The sequence below is a fragment of the Anser cygnoides genome, chromosome 3 (genome assembly GCF_040182565.1).
Source record: "Anser cygnoides isolate HZ-2024a breed goose chromosome 3, Taihu_goose_T2T_genome, whole genome shotgun sequence".
NCBI classification, from domain to species: domain Eukaryota; kingdom Metazoa; phylum Chordata; class Aves; order Anseriformes; family Anatidae; genus Anser; species Anser cygnoides.
The window spans coordinates 92587133-92604654 of record NC_089875.1 but is presented as its reverse complement, the minus strand read 5'-3'; the positions used below and the strand labels follow the sequence as shown (position 1 = coordinate 92604654).

The window sequence follows — 17522 nt, the reverse complement described above, 5'->3', positions numbered from 1 at the left end:
GGATGGAAAACCTAATAAAAATGTAAAACATGTTTATGAGATCTGATGCAATACACAGCTTTGCCAATGAATAAAAGATTTTAAAATAAAACATGTTTGGCAACTTCCAGTTCCTGCTTGCCAACTTGGAAAGGAGCAGAGTGATCAGGGTAAAGTAATTAAACATTTTTAGCCTTTGTTTTCCATGCTATTGTCTTCATCTTATTGCTCAGTGTTTTGCTAGCCTAAATATTGCTTTAAAACATGAGCTCTGAGGTCTTCCCCTTCTTGTACTCACACTGATAGTTCTCAGTTATAGTCCCTCATCACCATTCATGAGTAACCATGGACAAGCACCCCTACCATTAAACACAACAAATCTGGTTAGCAAAAAAGACTGCACTTCATACCCTTTAACTCAGCAATAAGATGTTTTTGAGATTCCTCCTTGTGTGGTGCATTGTAATGGGTTGTGTGATTAACAAGCACCACTGCCAATAGTCAGACACCAGAGCAAAACATTTCCCTGCTCTTGCCAAGCAACGAATTTAGGGCCCAATTCAGTTAGAGCACAGCCAGTTTCCTTGCTACAGAAGCTGGCCATGAGTTTTACTGAAAAAGCCTTTTGCTTTCAGAATGCAGATAAGAATTCAAGACAACCTAATTAAAAACATTAATGATTTTTTTTTCAGTTGGTGTTTTCTTCTGCTTGACATGATTTATTGTCAGATAGCTCTGAGCATAAGAGCTTTTCTAGATGTATGGCTGCAGAAAAGGATTCTTCATCCATGCCAGGGACACTTACTGTAGTTCCTTCCTGCTTGATTAAATTCCTTTTCCTTTCCTTTTTTTTATTTTTTTTTCACATTTCTTTTTCTTTTTCTTTTTCTTCCTTCCTTCCTTTCTTTCTCTCTTTCTTTCTTTCTTTCTTTCTTTCTTTCTTTCTTTCTTTCTTTCTTTCTTTCTTTCTTTCTTTCTTTCTTTCTTTCTTTCTTTTCTTTCTTTCTTTCTTTCTTTCTTTCTTTCTTTCTTTCTTTCTTTTTTCTTTTTCTTTTCTTTCTTTCTTTCTTTCTCTTCCTTCCTTCCTTCCTTCCTTCCTTCCTTCCTTCCTTCCTTCCTTCCTTCCTTCCTTCCTTCCTTCCTTCCTTCCTTCCTTCCCTCCTTCCTTCCTTCCTTCCTTCCTTCCTTCCTTCCTTCCTTCCTTCCTTCCTTCCTTCCTTCCTTCCTTCTGTCCTTTCACTTTCTTGCTTTCTTTTTAATTCTACAAATATAAATCACTTCTTCCAAGATCATGTTCCTTTCCTATTGTGCTACAACTTTCTTAAATATGTATATTGGCTTCCCTGCATAAAATCACTTCTTATCCTCTACAAAATATTTTATAGTCAGTTTGGGCATCTTCAGCCTGGCACAAAAAGATTCTGCAAGCAGATATGGGCACGTCGTAAGTATAAAGTAATTATTTATTGGCCAATGCACATGAGAAACAGCTACTATTTGGTGAGCTATGAGGTTAAGCACTGGTGTGCCCACACTCTGGTTGCAGCACCTGAAGAGCCTTCACCATCTGAGTAGGCGTCAGTTAGGAGGGAAGAGTTGGTGGCTGCAGTTCCTGGCAGCCATCTTCTGGGGTGCGGAGCTCCCACCTTTCTCCTGTCCCATCAATGCTGACAGCCCTGAGGTTTCAACCCCAGCCCAGCAGTTCCTGACTGACCCAGATTAGATCTAAAAGTGCAGCAGTGGGGGGAGAACTTTCAGCAGGGGCTACAGAGAGAAGGTTACAGCGCAACATGGCATCACCCGTGTTTCTTTCTCAAATATTATTTGATTCCACTAAAGCTTCATTCCTGATTACTTCCCTGATCCTTCTGACTGTACTTTCTGTTTTTCTTCCCCATTAAGTGGTTTTGAAATAGCAAGTCGAACTACTAGCTTCCTTCAAAATTTCTCTGGTTTTGTAATAACTGCTATCCAGAGTTGCTACCACCTAGTGTTTTTCAGGTGTCTGGTATCAGCTTGTTATCTACTATTCATAAGACCTTGGGACATAAACAATGTTTGGCATAAGTTTGTCACTGCAGTGTTTCAATGATCTGTCAGTAGGGAAGCAATATCATTCTGGACTTTTTCCACTATGAGTGAGCAGAATTTTAGCCAAGGAAATATATTTTCTTCTCCTTTAATCCACTTCACAGCAAAACCCAAGAGGAACACCCAGAAAGGACATAATGTGCTTAAGAGTATGCCATTATGTGCTTTGCGAGGCCTGTAGTTACCCCTGCCTTATAGCCATTAAAACTGCAAAGGGCAGTGTGTCTACATAGACAGGTCATGTTTATTACAATACATAAATCCTGTGTGTACAAACTACCTGATCATGAAGTCGAAGAGTCATTTCTCCGGGGCTTCCTGAAACTTTTAGCAAGTCACAGAATCACAGAATGGCTGAGGTTGGAAGGGACCTCTGAAGATCATCTAGTCCAAGACCCCTTCCAAGCAGGATCACCTAGAGCACATTGTGCAGGATGGCATCCAGGCAGGTTTTAAATACTTCCAGAGAAGGAGACTCCAAAACCTCTCTGGGCAGCCTGTTCCAGTACTCTGTCACTCTCTCAGTAAAGAAGTGTCCCCTCATATTCAGCCAGAACCCCCTGTACTTCAGTTTGTGCCCATTGCCTCTCGTCCTCTCACTGGGCACGACTGAAAAGAGACCGGCTCCATCCTCTTGACACCCTTCCCTCAGATATTTATACACATTGACAAGGTCTCCCCTCAGTCTTTTCTTTCCCAACCTAAATAGGCCCAGTTCTTTCAGCCTCGTACAGTTCTTTTGTCCTCGTACAACAGTTTCTCCAGTCTTCTAATCATCTTCATAGCCTGTAGTCATCAAATTCTTCTTTCCTGGGAGGAAAAAAAAAAGTTCATGATAATTTAATTTCAAATGATACATTCAGTTGGGTGATCAATGGCGTTCTGTGCTTGAATCTAGTTGTAGGAGATCTTTCAACCTATATTGTGTACCCAGCCAGTATATATGATATATTCAGGCAGGGGTAATACTGATATGTGGTGGTACACTGTGAATCCAGAAAACTGTGGCTTGCTTTCAGTATTTCAAGCATAGAACTACTTAGTAAAAATACAAGTAATATTCAGACACTTAAGAGTAAAAAAATATTCTGGATAGACACTATAATTGAGATCAGTCAACTGGCTTACAATTCTTCTTCAGTTTTGTAACATTGTGTCTGTGCATTCTTTACACAGAATGCAAAAAGAACAGAAAAAAAAAAGAAAACATATTGGAAACATTAAGCTGTATTTATGCGAAAAATAAACGCATCGTGTATAAATTCCTGGAAACTATGCTAAGTCACGTGAAAAATAAGGTGATTGATGACAGTCAACAGGGCTTCACTAAGGGCAGATTGCACCTGACAAACCTGGTGGCCTTCTATGACAGGGTTACAACATTGGTGGATAGGGGAAAAGAAACTTACATTACCTACCTGGACTTGTGCAAGGCATTTGACACTCTCTCCCACAATATCCTTGTCTCTAAATTGGAGAGACATGGATTTGATGGATGGACCACTGGGTGGGTAAGGAATTGGCTGGATGGTCACACTCTAAGAGTCACAGTCAACAGCTCAATGTCCAGGTAGAGATCAGTAACGAGTGGTGCTCCTCAAGGGTCAGTACTGGGACCGGTGCTGTGTAACACCTTTGTCGATGACATGGACAGTGAAATTGAGTGCACCCTCAGCAAGTTTGCTGATGACACCAAGCTGTGTGGAGTGGTCGACACACTGGTGGGAAGAGATGCCATCCAGAGGGACCTTGACAGGCTTGAGAGGTGAGCCTGTGTGTACCTCATGAGGTTCAAGAAGGCCAAGTACAAGGTCCTGCATCTGGGCTGGGGCAATCCCAAGCACAAATACAGGCTGGGCAGAGAATGGATTGAGAGCAGCTCTGATGGGAAGGACCTGGTCAACGAGAAGCTTGACATGAGCTGGCAATGTGTGATTGCAGCCCAGAAAGCCAACTGTATCCTGGGCTTCATCAAAAGAAGCATGGCCAGCAGGTCAAGGGAGGTGATTCTCTCCTCTGCTCTGCTCTTGTAAGACCCCACCTGGAGCTCTGTGTTCAGCTCTGGGGCCCCAAGCACAAGGAGGGCATGGAAGTATTGGAACGAGTCCAGAGGAGACTTGCAAAGATGATCAAGGGGATGGAGCACCTCTCCTGTGAAGACAGGCTGAAGGAGTTGGTGTTGTTCAGCCCGGACAAGAGAAGGGAGATCTTATAGTGATTTTCCAGTGCTTAATGGGGGCCTGCAAGAAAGCTGTCGAGGGACTTTTTGTCAGGGAGTGTAGTGATAGAACAGGATGTAATGGCTTTAAAGAACTGTAGATTGAAGTTAGTTATTAGGAAAAAGTTCTTTACTTAGAGGGTGGTGAGGCACTGGAACAGCTTGCCTAGAGAAGCTGTGGATGCCCCATCCCTGGAAGTGTTTAAGGCCATGTTGGATAGATCAACTTGGACTAGTGACAGGGGGGCTGGACCTTTAAGGTCCCTTCCAACCTAAACCATTCTATGATTCTATGAAATGTCAGCCCCAATCTGGCTGTCTTGCTCACCCAAGCAGAATAAAGCAGTCAGTCACACCTTTCAGAAACAACATTCATTGAGTGATATAGCACTCAGCTATCCCTAGGGTCTAATCTGAAGGTCATGTCCACCCAATTTATGACATGAAATCCACCCTTTACCATCTATTATAACCCTGCAGTTGTCCACATTGAGTTCTTCAGAGTTCTTTTAGGGGGGAAGCTTCTCTCTCCTTCCCACCTTGCTCTAATCACAAGTGAAAGAGAGGGGAATAAAGGTTTGCAGAAGACTAGAAATGATGGGCAGAGAAATTGCAGAATCACCTTTGCTGGATTTACCCCATTTACAACTTTTGGTACATGGATAAATTCTATACACAGCAGGAAAGGGACAGTAGACATTGATACCTTGCATCTTAACACTTCATGTAGTGCTGAATTTCAAGTATGGCCAGCTGTTGGGGGTTAATCTAAGATGTTTTTATTATGCAAGATCGGCAGTTCTAGGCTTAAATGTAAATTTATGATTAACCATAACATTCAGCATAGATGTAACAGAGCCATACATATGAACAATAGAATTATAGGGTATCTTGAAGCAGAAGGGACCCACAAGGATCATCGAGTCCAACTCCTGGCTCCGCACAGGAACACCCAAAAATAAAACCATATTTCTGAGAGCATTGTCCAAACATTTCTTGAACTCTGTCAGGCTTGGTGTCATGACCACTTCCCTGGGGAGCCTGTTCCAGTGCCTGACCACCCTCTCGATGAAGAACCTTTTCCTAATGCCCAACCTGACCCTCCCCTGTCACAGTTCCATGCTGGTCCCTCAGGTCTTCTTGGTTGCCAACAGAGAGAACCTGCCCAACACCTGCCCCTCCACTCCACCTCATGATGAAAGTGTAGGCCACCATGAGTCCTACCCTCCGTCTCCTCTTCTCTAGGCTGAACAAACCAAGTGACCTCAGACACCACTCATACGTCTTCTCCTCTAGACCCTTCACAATATTTATAGCCCTCCTTTGGACACTATAATATTTTTATATCCTGCTTGTATTGTGGCACACAAAACTGCACATAGTACTTGAGGTGAAGCTGCACCAACACAGAGTAGAATGGGACAGTCACTTCCCTCGACCAGCTAGCAAAGCTGTGCCTGATGCATCCGAGGATACAGCTGGCCCTTTTGGCTGCCAGGGCACACTGTTGAGTCATATTCAACTTGCTGTTGACCAGAACCCCCAGATCCTTTTCCACAGGGCTGCTCTCCAGCCTCTCATCCCCCAGTCCGTACATATATCCAGAGTTACTCCATCCCAGGTGTAGAATCCAGCACTTGCTCTTGTTAAATATCATGTGCTTGGTGAGTGCCCAGCCCTCTAATTTGTCAAGATCTATGTGCAAGGCCTAACTACCCTCAAGGAAGTCAGCAGCTCCTCCTAATTTAAAATCATCTGCAAACTTACATAGAATGTATTTGAGTATCTATCAAAAGGGAAAAAGGAGGTATAGTCTTCTATTGAGGAAGAATATCTTTCTCAACACAGGAATCATTTAAAGAACCTACTCTTTACTCCCCCAATTATTGTGAAATTAAAAAAAAAATGTAGGTAGAAAAAATAAGCAGAAAAATGGGTTAGATTTATAAAAATTCAGGAAGATGTGATGCTCTTTGCTTGTTCTATAAAGATAGTAAGCATTCAAGAGCAGAATGTCTTTTGCTGTTGAGGGAATTTGAAACTGCATCTAACACTATGTATATGAATTCCTTAAACACCAACTCATTGCTCAACTTGTTGTCATTGATTAGCCCAGGAAGAGGAACCACAAGTTCCTACCTCTGCACTGAATGTGCTCACAAAGTAACTATTTACCACTATGTGGCTTCCTCAGACCTTGAAGTGAAAAATGGTCTTGAAAAAATGCCTAAATATTTTTTTGAGATAGATGGTAAACATAATTCTATAGCCTGGCACTTAGAAAGTTCACCTTGAGCTCAAAATTATGTTAAAGAGATAATTGCTTTGTGATATGCAGAGGAAACAAGTTCTAACCTTTAAGAAACATTTAGCAAGCCTAAGAATTTTTTTCATAAGTGCTCACTAAAATTTAACAGATTCAGGAATCTATTATTTATCATTTGTATATATACTTTATTTCCTTGTATTGATGTCAGTGTAAGAGAGTGCTGATTGCACTATTCATTTTAAAATACTAATTTCAACATTTCAAAATTAATTATTAAAAATTGCATACTTGATATTAAAGAGGAGTTGAAATTTTATTGTTTGGACTTCGACTGAAATAGGAGAATTCTCATTTATATATATATATATATATTCTGTCAAAATATTCCATGTATGCAAGTATTCTAGGCTAATAGTTGACAATGAAATAAATCGAAATTAAACAGTAGTAGTTTGTGATTTCATTGCTGTGTGAAGAGTTGATGAAATTGAACTATTGTGTACCATGCTATTTTGCCTGCATAATGTAATAACTGCCTTATGGAAAATAAGTTGAGAATCTCATTACTTGACCTAGGTTTATGATGGAACTTGTAAATGTATTTGCTTTCAATAAATCTGACAAAGACTGACCACAATCCTTGTTAACATTTTGATCGACATCCTTTTTTAATGGCATCTAATTACAAAATGGCCAGTGCAATACAATACTGAGATCAGAATTCAGTTTAGAAATAATAATAACTGCCAAATTTAAGTCATATATTTCCTCTATGGAGATCTGAAATAGCACTTCCCTTTTCTAACATTCATATTAGAAAAGCTTCATAAAAAATCAAAAATGTTTTCTGAAAGAGGATAAAATCCATCTTGTCTGTCTGTCTGAAGTATTCTTAAAGCAACTACTTCTATGATATCATAGAAGTGTGAAGAGCTCCCCTGCCTGTCTCCTAAGGAAATCATACTCTTCCTGTTACTGGGTGATGCAGATTGGCATGGACTGCAAGTGAGCCATCCCTGGAAAAGACAAAACTGTGTAAGTGATATATAACTTGTAATATATAATGTATATGTAATATATATCATATATATAATACAATTTGTAATATATATGTAATAACTTGTGGCATTCAATATTATGTTTTCTGTAGAGCAACCTATTTTACTTCATCATCTCAAAATCTTTTTCCTCAGTTTGTTGCAGAGTTGAAGGTGGAGCTGGGGCATACCCTGATTCCCCAGTGCAGCTGTTATCTCTATTACCAGGACAGGTGCGCAAAAAACAAAGGCATGAAATAGCCATTAGAATTTAACCATTCTCCTAGCAAGTACTTACTTTTTTCACTACTTAGGATGCCAAACAGAATTCCAAACTGGTAAATAAGGAAATAGACATTATATTATAAATTTATTTTGAGAAGTGCCTAACAAAGCAGCATTAAGAAAAAAATAGATATGTTCGAGGGATGTAGATAAAGTTGTTTAAAAAACACCCTTTATAATGCACTCCAACGCCATATGTTTAAAATTCATTATTGCATCAGTTCACAGGGAAAAATGGATCAGTTCGGTAACTGACAAGTGTTTCTGCAAGCAGTCTGATTCAGATGTTCCAATTTCTTCATTCAGGTATTACAGTCCCATTTACCCTGGCTTAAACAGACTGAAACATCAGGACTTAGATTATTCCAGGTGAATACAGAACTAATAAAAAATGATAAGCTTTAAAGCATGAAACTATATAGAAATATTTTTTTAAAAAACAGACTTTTTTTTTTTTTTTGACTGAACAACTTGTGAAATGTACAAAGTAACCCTTCTAAACCTTACACCACTAAGGGTCTCATTTTACATTAGTCTGAAATTGCCATCTGTGCCACCGAGTTGTGCTAGATTGTCTTCACTTTTTATCTTAGTTAAACCAGTATTATTTAATGTATAGACATTTTCATGCAATTTTAAATCTTGTTTCATCAGGACAGATTGAGGTTACTAACTAAACCACTATTAAATCATACATCTAATAATTATACTGCTGTAGTCTTGTGCAGAGATGAGACCTTAATATTTTGGGGACTTTGTTCTCCCAGTCCCCAACATGTTAGTTTTTTTCTCCTGCCTAACATCTATTTTGTACAGTCTCAGCTTCAGGAAAAAAAAATAAAAAAAAAAAAAATCTTTACTGTTTAGCTATTTTTTCCCCTCCTTTGCATAGCAAGTCTCTAGAATGTGGTGAAACTCTTCAGAAACTTCTAAAATAGACAAATTCATAGACTTTAGCACCAGATAGTACTATTATTTCATATAGTCTGACTGCTAGCAAAAATGGCCATAAGATTTCATATGTATCTGTGAAAATGCACACTCATTTAACATTAATCTGGTCGCAACTCCAACTTTACCACCTTTCTGATGAATCACTGTACTTAACTTTATTAAACTATTCCTGGTGACTTCTACAAGCAGACAAAGCTCTCAGCCTTCACATGAGGAACACTTACCATCTTAAGGTGTCTGAAGTTCAACTGAAGCAATGTTCCCTCCATAAAGTGGTTGATATTCATCTCACCTAAACTAGTTAGTTATGTAGGCTTCCCCCTGTAGTCAGTAGACATGGACAGCAACTTTCAATGAGGAGTTTAAATGTGTTAAATTATGTCTTAGACACCATAGGTTTAAGATAGTTCCCCTTATATTATGAAAGAGTCTAGGGGAATATTTTAAAGTTCTAAAATTAAATGGGAAAAGTCCACAGCAGTAAGGGAACACTAGCAAATCAGTGGTCCATGAAAGGAATTATTTTAAATCTGCCAAGAAATATAATATTGTGAATGTATTTATTCTAATATATTAACATAGCAGACTTCATATCAAAGTCCCATGGCGAAGGCAGAAATAATATTTTTTATTACATCAACAGTACGTTTTTACACACAAGTGGAAGTCCATTCTACTTGCAATGTAAGAGGGCTGTGTAATATAGCAGTAGATAGATATGCTATATGGTATGTGGACTACACAAGCACAAAACATAGCCTCAGAACTCTCCAGCAACACCATGAGAAATACTGCTGACTATAGAAAAGATGGATATTTTTGGTCAACATTTTTACATTTAAAAAGTTTGAAAATAAACCAGTATAAGCACAGGTCTGTAAGGCCCTGAATCTCTTGTATGTGTACCTTAGATGTGTTAGACCTAATGTCAGCATGGGTCTAGTCTGTGTTTGATCACTAAAACCCCTTAAGAGTATTAGCCATAATTCCACAATTCATCTAATCTGTGCTGGAGTTTAACGTAAAGCCTGTTATGTTCAAAACATCCATCTTTTTTCCAGTGCTTTGCACATTAGGATGACTAATTTTAAAGTTAGCACTTCCATCTAACATGCAGCATAAGTAAGAAAGTAGAAATATTAAAGTGCACAGATCATTTAAAAAAGGTTTATGTTGGAATATATTAAGTGATAGAAGAAAAAAAAATACTTTCTTCAATTTTATCCTTATTATGTTCACAGAAATTACAAATATTTCCTTGGTATTCTATTTTTGCCATTGAGACTAAAGGTTAAAGACTAAAATCAACAAAACCGTCTTAATGGCTAAATGAGCAGGACTTAACATGCTAAATGGATTCTAGGTATTTAAATAAGACTAAGCCCACAACAGTTAGAGAAAACAATTTGCCCAGCTCCCTGAAGCTTACAGTTGGTCTGAAAATACGTCTTTTGAATTCCTCCTTCCATATCATCCATCTGCCTACTGAGAGGGCCAGGAATGGTAATCGGTATCTCAAGACAGTCACATTGTCCTAAGCCCTCATTATCACTTCCCAATGTGCTCTCCATGAATTAAACAAATTAAAATAATGCACAAAAGGACAAGATACTGTGGATTTAGACTCTTAATTATTTTAATGGTTTCTCCCTCACGTTTGCTGTTTTGTTGTGCCAGCCAACATCCTAGGTGCCCCTTGAGCTGTTTGATGGGCTCTCCCTGCAGGCCTTTAACTCCTTCAGAATGGAATCAGTCACAGTTGGACTCTCATAAGTTTTTGGTGAAAAAGAGAGTTTTCTCAAATAAAGACTTTTCCATTTATTTTAAGATGACAATGGAAAACTGAGCACCCTTTTTAGCTGAGACACCTTCTTCCCCCATGTCAGACTGTAAAGTTGGGTTAGTTGTCTGGCACTCACAATATAGAAAGTCATACTTGCAAGTTCCATTATCAGTACAGAAACATTCTTGTTTCCATTTTTAATAGTTTCCCAGATTCTTTTTTCTTTTTATTTTCCTTTTTTTTTTTTTTTGCATTTGCCTAAAGAGAATTTAAATTAGCGTATTTTTCATGCAGCTAATTTTCAGTAAAAAAATAAAAATAATAATAAAAATGATCACGACAGTTTTGAAAACATCGTTTGGAATTAAGTTAACACTGGAATTCCTCACTCTGTTTAAACTTGTAATCTTCAATTGTTCGTAGTGATAGATTTCCTAATGCTCACCAGGCACTCACACTTCTTGTGTTTGTTGGAGTGTGCATCTTGTAATGTTCACAGCTGCACTGATTCAATCATTCCTATTTTTGCTGCTGATTCAGAAAGACTACATAGTATGAGGGAGAATGAGGAAAGTGAATTGGCGATGCTGATTTCATCCAAGCATTCTTTCAGGATTCATAAATATACAGAAAGTTTAATCTCACCACTTTTCTTAAAGTGATTTAATTCTCATCATTCTGTTGTCTTTTATCAAATTTCTTTTTATTATTATAGAGCAGTGAGTTGTGTTTTTTTGTTTTGTTTTTAAAAAAAAAAAAGTAATAAAAAGAAAAAAATCTCCATCTGAGCTGCAGACAAGCATCTGTTCAAGCTGTTCAAATTTGTCTAAAAAAAAAAAATTATTCAAATTTTGATCTATTTGTTCAATACCTAAAAGACCAGGAGAGTGTCAGCCTTTGCCCCTGCCCCGTCAGTGAATACATAGTTCTTCCTATGAATACATAATTCTTCCTATGAAGTGCAACAATTTGATCCAGAAAACATGTAAGTTTCAAAACAGTGTAAGAACTATGGCACTATTGATAGTGACTTGTTCAAATTTCTATCCCAGAGTTTTTAAGTCTGTTTCAGTTTGTTTACCTGCATGTATTTTCCAAATAAAACACCGACCTCTTCAAAAATTTCACATCTGTACGGTTCTACAGCATGCATGGACTTGTCTTTTTATTTGCTGTTTTGCAAACCACAGGGTTGTATAGACCAAAAGCCAAAATTCACCGTTATTGTCTAAATCAGGCATAGCAGAGATGTGAATATGTTTCCCCCTTTACATAGCAATGCCTTTCTCATTAAATGTTGTTGGAAAAGATTGTTCTTGAGGACAAGATTGTGAATCAAATACTCAATAAGCAAAGAGGAAACCACATTATACAGCAACCATGAGGGGAGGAAACCATCCTTGCAATTGTGTTTTCCTAAAATAAAATCTGAATGTTGTCACTTCATATGATTCAGAATAGGAAAATGTTATTATTTTTGTAATAGGTGCATAGAAAGCTGTAAGTCATTCAAATCTAGCTATGATCTTGTCACATGATTTGATCTGGTGAAGGCTGAGAAAGTCAGTGATCTCCAACGGCAAGAAATACATGGACTGCATTGTAGCTACTATATAGCGTGAGATACAACAAATTCCTGGAATTTCTCTGGAGTCTTTTTCATTTTCATTTTTCAGTTATTTACTTATGACAGTATTTGTGTTTCTGGGAAAAGGGAAAGAAATACAGAACTCCATTAAAAAAATGATACCAAATATACCTTGGAACATCAAATGAACATTATGCAATGAACCTGTACAGTTCAACGTTTGTCAGCAATAACTGAGGTACAAATAACTCTGTTTTCTATATGGAGTTTACATTAGGTGGTCTCCTATGGACCTCTCCAGACCTCTTCTTCTAGGAATTCATTAATTCAATTTCAAAAATGACCTGAGTTACGCAGTAACAAATGCTGAAAAAATATTTCCACAATGATGTACTTTTTGCATCTGCGACTACTTTGAACAAGGTATTGGAGAATTTGAAAGCCTGATTTGCCACTTGCATCTCAGGAGAAAAGAGGAATGTCAGAAAACTTGATGTGGTTCTGTGATCCCAAATCACCACCAGTGAAAAAGAAAGGAAAGTATCCGATTTCTAGATTCAGGTTATGTGTTGACCTTGAAAGAATATACAAGGACTGAGTGAAATCTCAGAAAGTTCCTCCTCTGTGGTGGCTCTTGGACAATTTAGTGGCCCTGCACTCTCTGCTCTTTGAAGAGGAATGTAAGAGGTAGGAGAAGAAATGAACTACGTTACCCTCTACTGAGATCTTTACTATGAATAAATATAAATTCTTTCTGACTTTTTACAAAAAGCCCTATTTTCTTTATGTTTATTTTAAATTATATTTACTTTAAATGTTCTCCCCATTTCCAACCCCACTTTTCCAAGGCATTTGAATATTTATGAAGCTACATAAATAAGAATATATGGAGATTGAGCATCCCTTTACACAAACACAGTGACAGGATTGACAGAATATTTGTACTTTTCAGTGACTGATGTTGAGAATTGCAAGTATAATTTTCCCACAGGGGCCATGTGACTCCTGAAAAACCTGCTAGTTTCATACTTCACATGTGCACAAAAAATAATAAAATAAATAAAATAAAATAAAATAAAATAAAATAAAATAAAATAAAATAAAATATAAAACATAAAATATAAAATATAAAATATATAAAATAAGATAAATACATGGGGAGGAAAGCTGTAGGTACTTTGTGATGCTGCAGTTAGTGCTTGCCCTTTCTCAAATACTTTTCTTGTTGCTATTTGAAAAGCAGAGGCTGCCCTGCCTAATGAGTTGCAGTGTACAGTTACAACAATCACCATCAGTGTCAGGCTTTTTAAGATGACAGCCTTGCACATCCTTTCATATCATCCTTGTTAGTAAGAATCCAGGGGTACAGCACTGCATGATACAACTATGTGTGTAGTAACAAAAATATGACTTTTTTTTTTCTTTCCTGTGTTGCACCTTTAAACGTCTACAACTTCCCTGCAACTATCTTCCGGTTCTCTACAGTGCTATCTAAGCATCACAGAAAGAGTTGAGCTGCCATTTTATTCACAGAGTTGCTGCTGCCAGGACTTAAAGGACACAAATCATGTGCTCAAGCTTGAGCTTCTAATTTAGTGCTGGTACAATGCTAGCGACACGGTAAGTTCCCCTGCAGTCAGGACTCAGGAATTTTTGCACTGTGTTATGAAAACTCCTTTCTTTTCCAGAGAATGCTACTGCTTAGGCTTTTGCTAATAACAATACTGAAAATCTGGCACCGGATTTACTAATGCAGATACAGCCACAGAAGCCTTGCTTTTGTGCCTCATTAATGTTATTTTCCATAATTCAAAAATAAGTCAGTCTAGGTTGAACGTGTGTTTTGTTTTGTTTTGTTTTGTTTATGCTTTGACTGTATGAAGAATGAGATGACAATCCAGGACTAATTGCATTTTCGGTAACGAAAACTGAATAGGTTTACTCAGCATGCATACATTTTAGGAGACAGTTTTGTAACTGCATTTTACTAGAGGGCAGTAAAACCTTCTGCTTCACTGAGCAGATCCTGTGTCCAAGTCTTCATTTACATGCCTGTGTGGGCTGTAACACTGCAAACTTGGATTTGAGTGCACTTTCCTCCCACCTTCATCTTCTCTAAGCCATTAAAGTTTATCTGAACAATAACATTAGTTCTGCATTAAGCTAGAAACAATTGCATTGTTTGTGGGCATCTTCTGTGATCTTGCAGTCTTAGTTAATCTACGTACCTGAATGCAAATTAATCTATATACCTGAATGCATTTATTTTTTCTTTTACTTTTGGAGATATTGTATGGAGATCTTTTTTGATCTGAGAATCTTTTAGTGCCAAGACACCATTTTATAAAATTGACTATGTTTCTGAAAGCAAAAATATCTGTTAACCTGCTTTAAATATTAAGCATAGGCATCAGTTCTGTTTTTCTGTGCCATATGATATAGATAAAGAAAACAAGAGAGTCCCTTTTTACAAAGACAGCTTACTGCCATTTGTTTTGTGGTTCTAAAATGTTCGGCAGTTTTATTCAAATACAGATTTTCCAATTAAGAGATTTGTAATATCTTCCCCACATGAATGAGACATCCTCATAATCTTCTATTGTTTTTCCTATTATGTAATATCCAGTACTGCATTTCAAATGTAAGCATATTCATTTAAAGAAAAAAGTACAGTTTTATTAGTGAGAAAAAAATATTTTGGAAGCATTTGGTTTCTTAGCAACTACTTCAGGTATTAAAACTTCTTTTACTTGCACACACACCAAAAAAAAAAAAAAAGGATACTGCTTACTACATTACATTAGATCAGCATGCTTTGTGTAAAGGATTTTAACAGTCAAGAGATGTGACTGTGTTTAAGATTCCTTTTTCCAGTCACTAGTTCATTGTCAGCAGCAGCTACAGAGCAGCTTTATGTGCATTCAGAGACAGCCAGGAAATTAGTTCTGCATGACTGACTCAGCACTGTAGCTCTGAGAACAACTGTCACCCATTTCCTTAAACAATTGTTTATTTCTTGGTGTGATAACAATGTTAAATATCACAATTCTCAAGGAAAAAGAAAAAAATAAAAAAAAGCTCAGAGGCTTCATTTGCATTCAATGTGAAAGGTACTATCAAAGTGAAGTCCTAGTTTATTACAAACCCATATTACAAGGGTTAGCCCTCTTTTTTTTTTTTTTAATCATTATTCAGAGTTCAGAGTAACTCCTGATAGCTTGTTTAGTGTTTTCTTTGATGCTAAATGGAACTGAGAAGCAAAATGTCAGCAAACTGAAATCAAGTGAAATTAATAAAGCATTTTTAAGATGAGAAATCAGAAATAAAATAAAAATCCTTAAATCAAAAAGAAGGTTTATTAGGCTTTTTATGACAGGAAAACTACTCAGATCTTTTTAAGGCCTGTATGCACTGAGAATTAAGATGACTCATTGCAGAAGCAAAGACTCAGAGTTCAGAAGACATGTATTCAACATACTTTCTGTGAGTTACTTTTTGCTCAGTCTTCTTGAGACCCCAACTCCAGCATTTAGCTACTTGCTCCAAGGTGAAGGTGCTAGGCAGGACGTCAGCACCTTTGAACAGGCCCAGTAGCAGCAGTTTGGTGCCCTCCAAATGAAGCATGAAGGAACATGGTCTCTAGAAAACACTGAGAACAGAGTGTTTCCAGCACCTTGCTCTTCTACGCAGATGAATTTACAGACACATGAACTACTCAGCATTCACAGCCTTGAACCCTTCCCTGAAAACAGGAACTGTATCCTTGATCCTTGAGCACTCATTTCTTTTAAAACACATCCAAAAGAAACCTTTCCCTTTCCAATAACAAGAGAGTGGTTACAGTACTCATTCAGGAAGGTGTGAAAGTGCAACTCTGAAGTTTGGGAAAGCATAAAAAAAGAAAAAAAAATTCTTATGAAATTCCATAAGTTGCTAAGCAGCAGCTGAGTGGTTTTCAGCAACAGCATTATGGTTTTAGGAAGTGCATTCTCTCTAAGGCCTGCTTAAAGGGCCCGAGCCTTTTATTGGATCTTAAAAATTTCTGCTACCTTTCTAGCTATTAAATTAAACTGAAAATAGTGTCTGTATTCTGTTTCTCTTAAAACTGAACTATTCAACCAGGGTTTGCTCCTATTGCAGGTTTCCATAATATGTTAGAAGATAGTGCTATAGGACCACTAAAAACAGTGTTCAAGTAAAGATCATTATTACTAATACAGTTTTGCTCCAGCCACATACAGAATACTTTTCAGTTTCCTCCTTAGCTAAACAAAAACAAAAAAACAACAACAAAAAAAAAAGTCTCCTCTGAAATGTGTCTGTAACATCCCTTCTTTCAGCAAGGAAGACTTGTCATTACAAGCAATGTGACCACTATCACAGTTATTGCAGGTAAATATATCTGTTCAGTGGTATGTCAATGAAAAGCCAGATGGAGAAATAAAAATTTTTTCAGATCACCATATTAAACATTAAAGCTAAATCCTGTAAGCCACGTGTGGTTCAGCGTGTGGTAAAGTGTCCAGCATGAATTTAAAATATAATGAAAGGTTCACTAAGATCATGCATCCTATATAATTTACCTGGCGTGGACATATGCTGTAGAAACCTTTAAATAGATCACTTTGGGAAGGAAATACAGTTGATTGTAAGCATATTAATAGAATCCCCTCAAAGCCCTCATTTCCATTTTGAAGAAAAATACAGGAATGTTATGAGTTTTATCACCAATTAATAAGATACTACATTTAAACAAATTCACTGAATATTATTTAACTAAATGTCCCAACATAACGAGGAATGAATAAAGTGTACCAGCAATGTGTTCTGAAGGAAAGGTCAACAGCATCCTGGGCTGCGCTAGGAAGAGCAGGTGGAGGGAGGTGACCCTTGGTCTCTACACAGCATTGATGAGGCACCTCTGGAGTGCTGGGTCCAGTTCTGGGTTCAGCAGTACAAAAGAAATATGGACATACTAGAATGAGTCTAGTTGAAGGGTCATGGAGATGATTATGGAACTGTTTATCCTGGAGAAGAGAAGTCTCAGAGGGGATCTCATCAATGTGTATAAATACCCAATGGGAGGTAATAAAGGTGAGGGAGCCAGACTCTTCTCCATGGTATCCTGTGAGCAGTGCAAGAGGCAATGGGCACAAACTGAAATACAAATTCCATTTAAATATTTTTTGTTTGTTTGTTTGTTTTGTTTTGTTTTGTTTTTTAAAGTGATTTTTTTTTGTTTGTTTGTTTGAGAAGGTGATTGAAATCTAGAATATGTTGCCCAGAGAAGTTACAGAGTTTCTATCCTTGGAGTTATT

General features: G+C 37.4%; 1 long non-coding RNA gene across 1 annotated transcript in view; it reads right to left on the bottom strand.

Annotated features, from left to right (window-relative positions):
- LOC106030380 (uncharacterized) overlaps positions 1 to 17522 on the bottom strand; it is a 63063-nt gene that overhangs the window by 8010 nt on the left and 37531 nt on the right. The window contains exon 2 of the long non-coding RNA XR_010830519.1: positions 2351 to 2880. This is a non-coding gene — a long non-coding RNA (uncharacterized lncRNA). The remainder of the gene's footprint in view (positions 1 to 2350; positions 2881 to 17522) is intronic.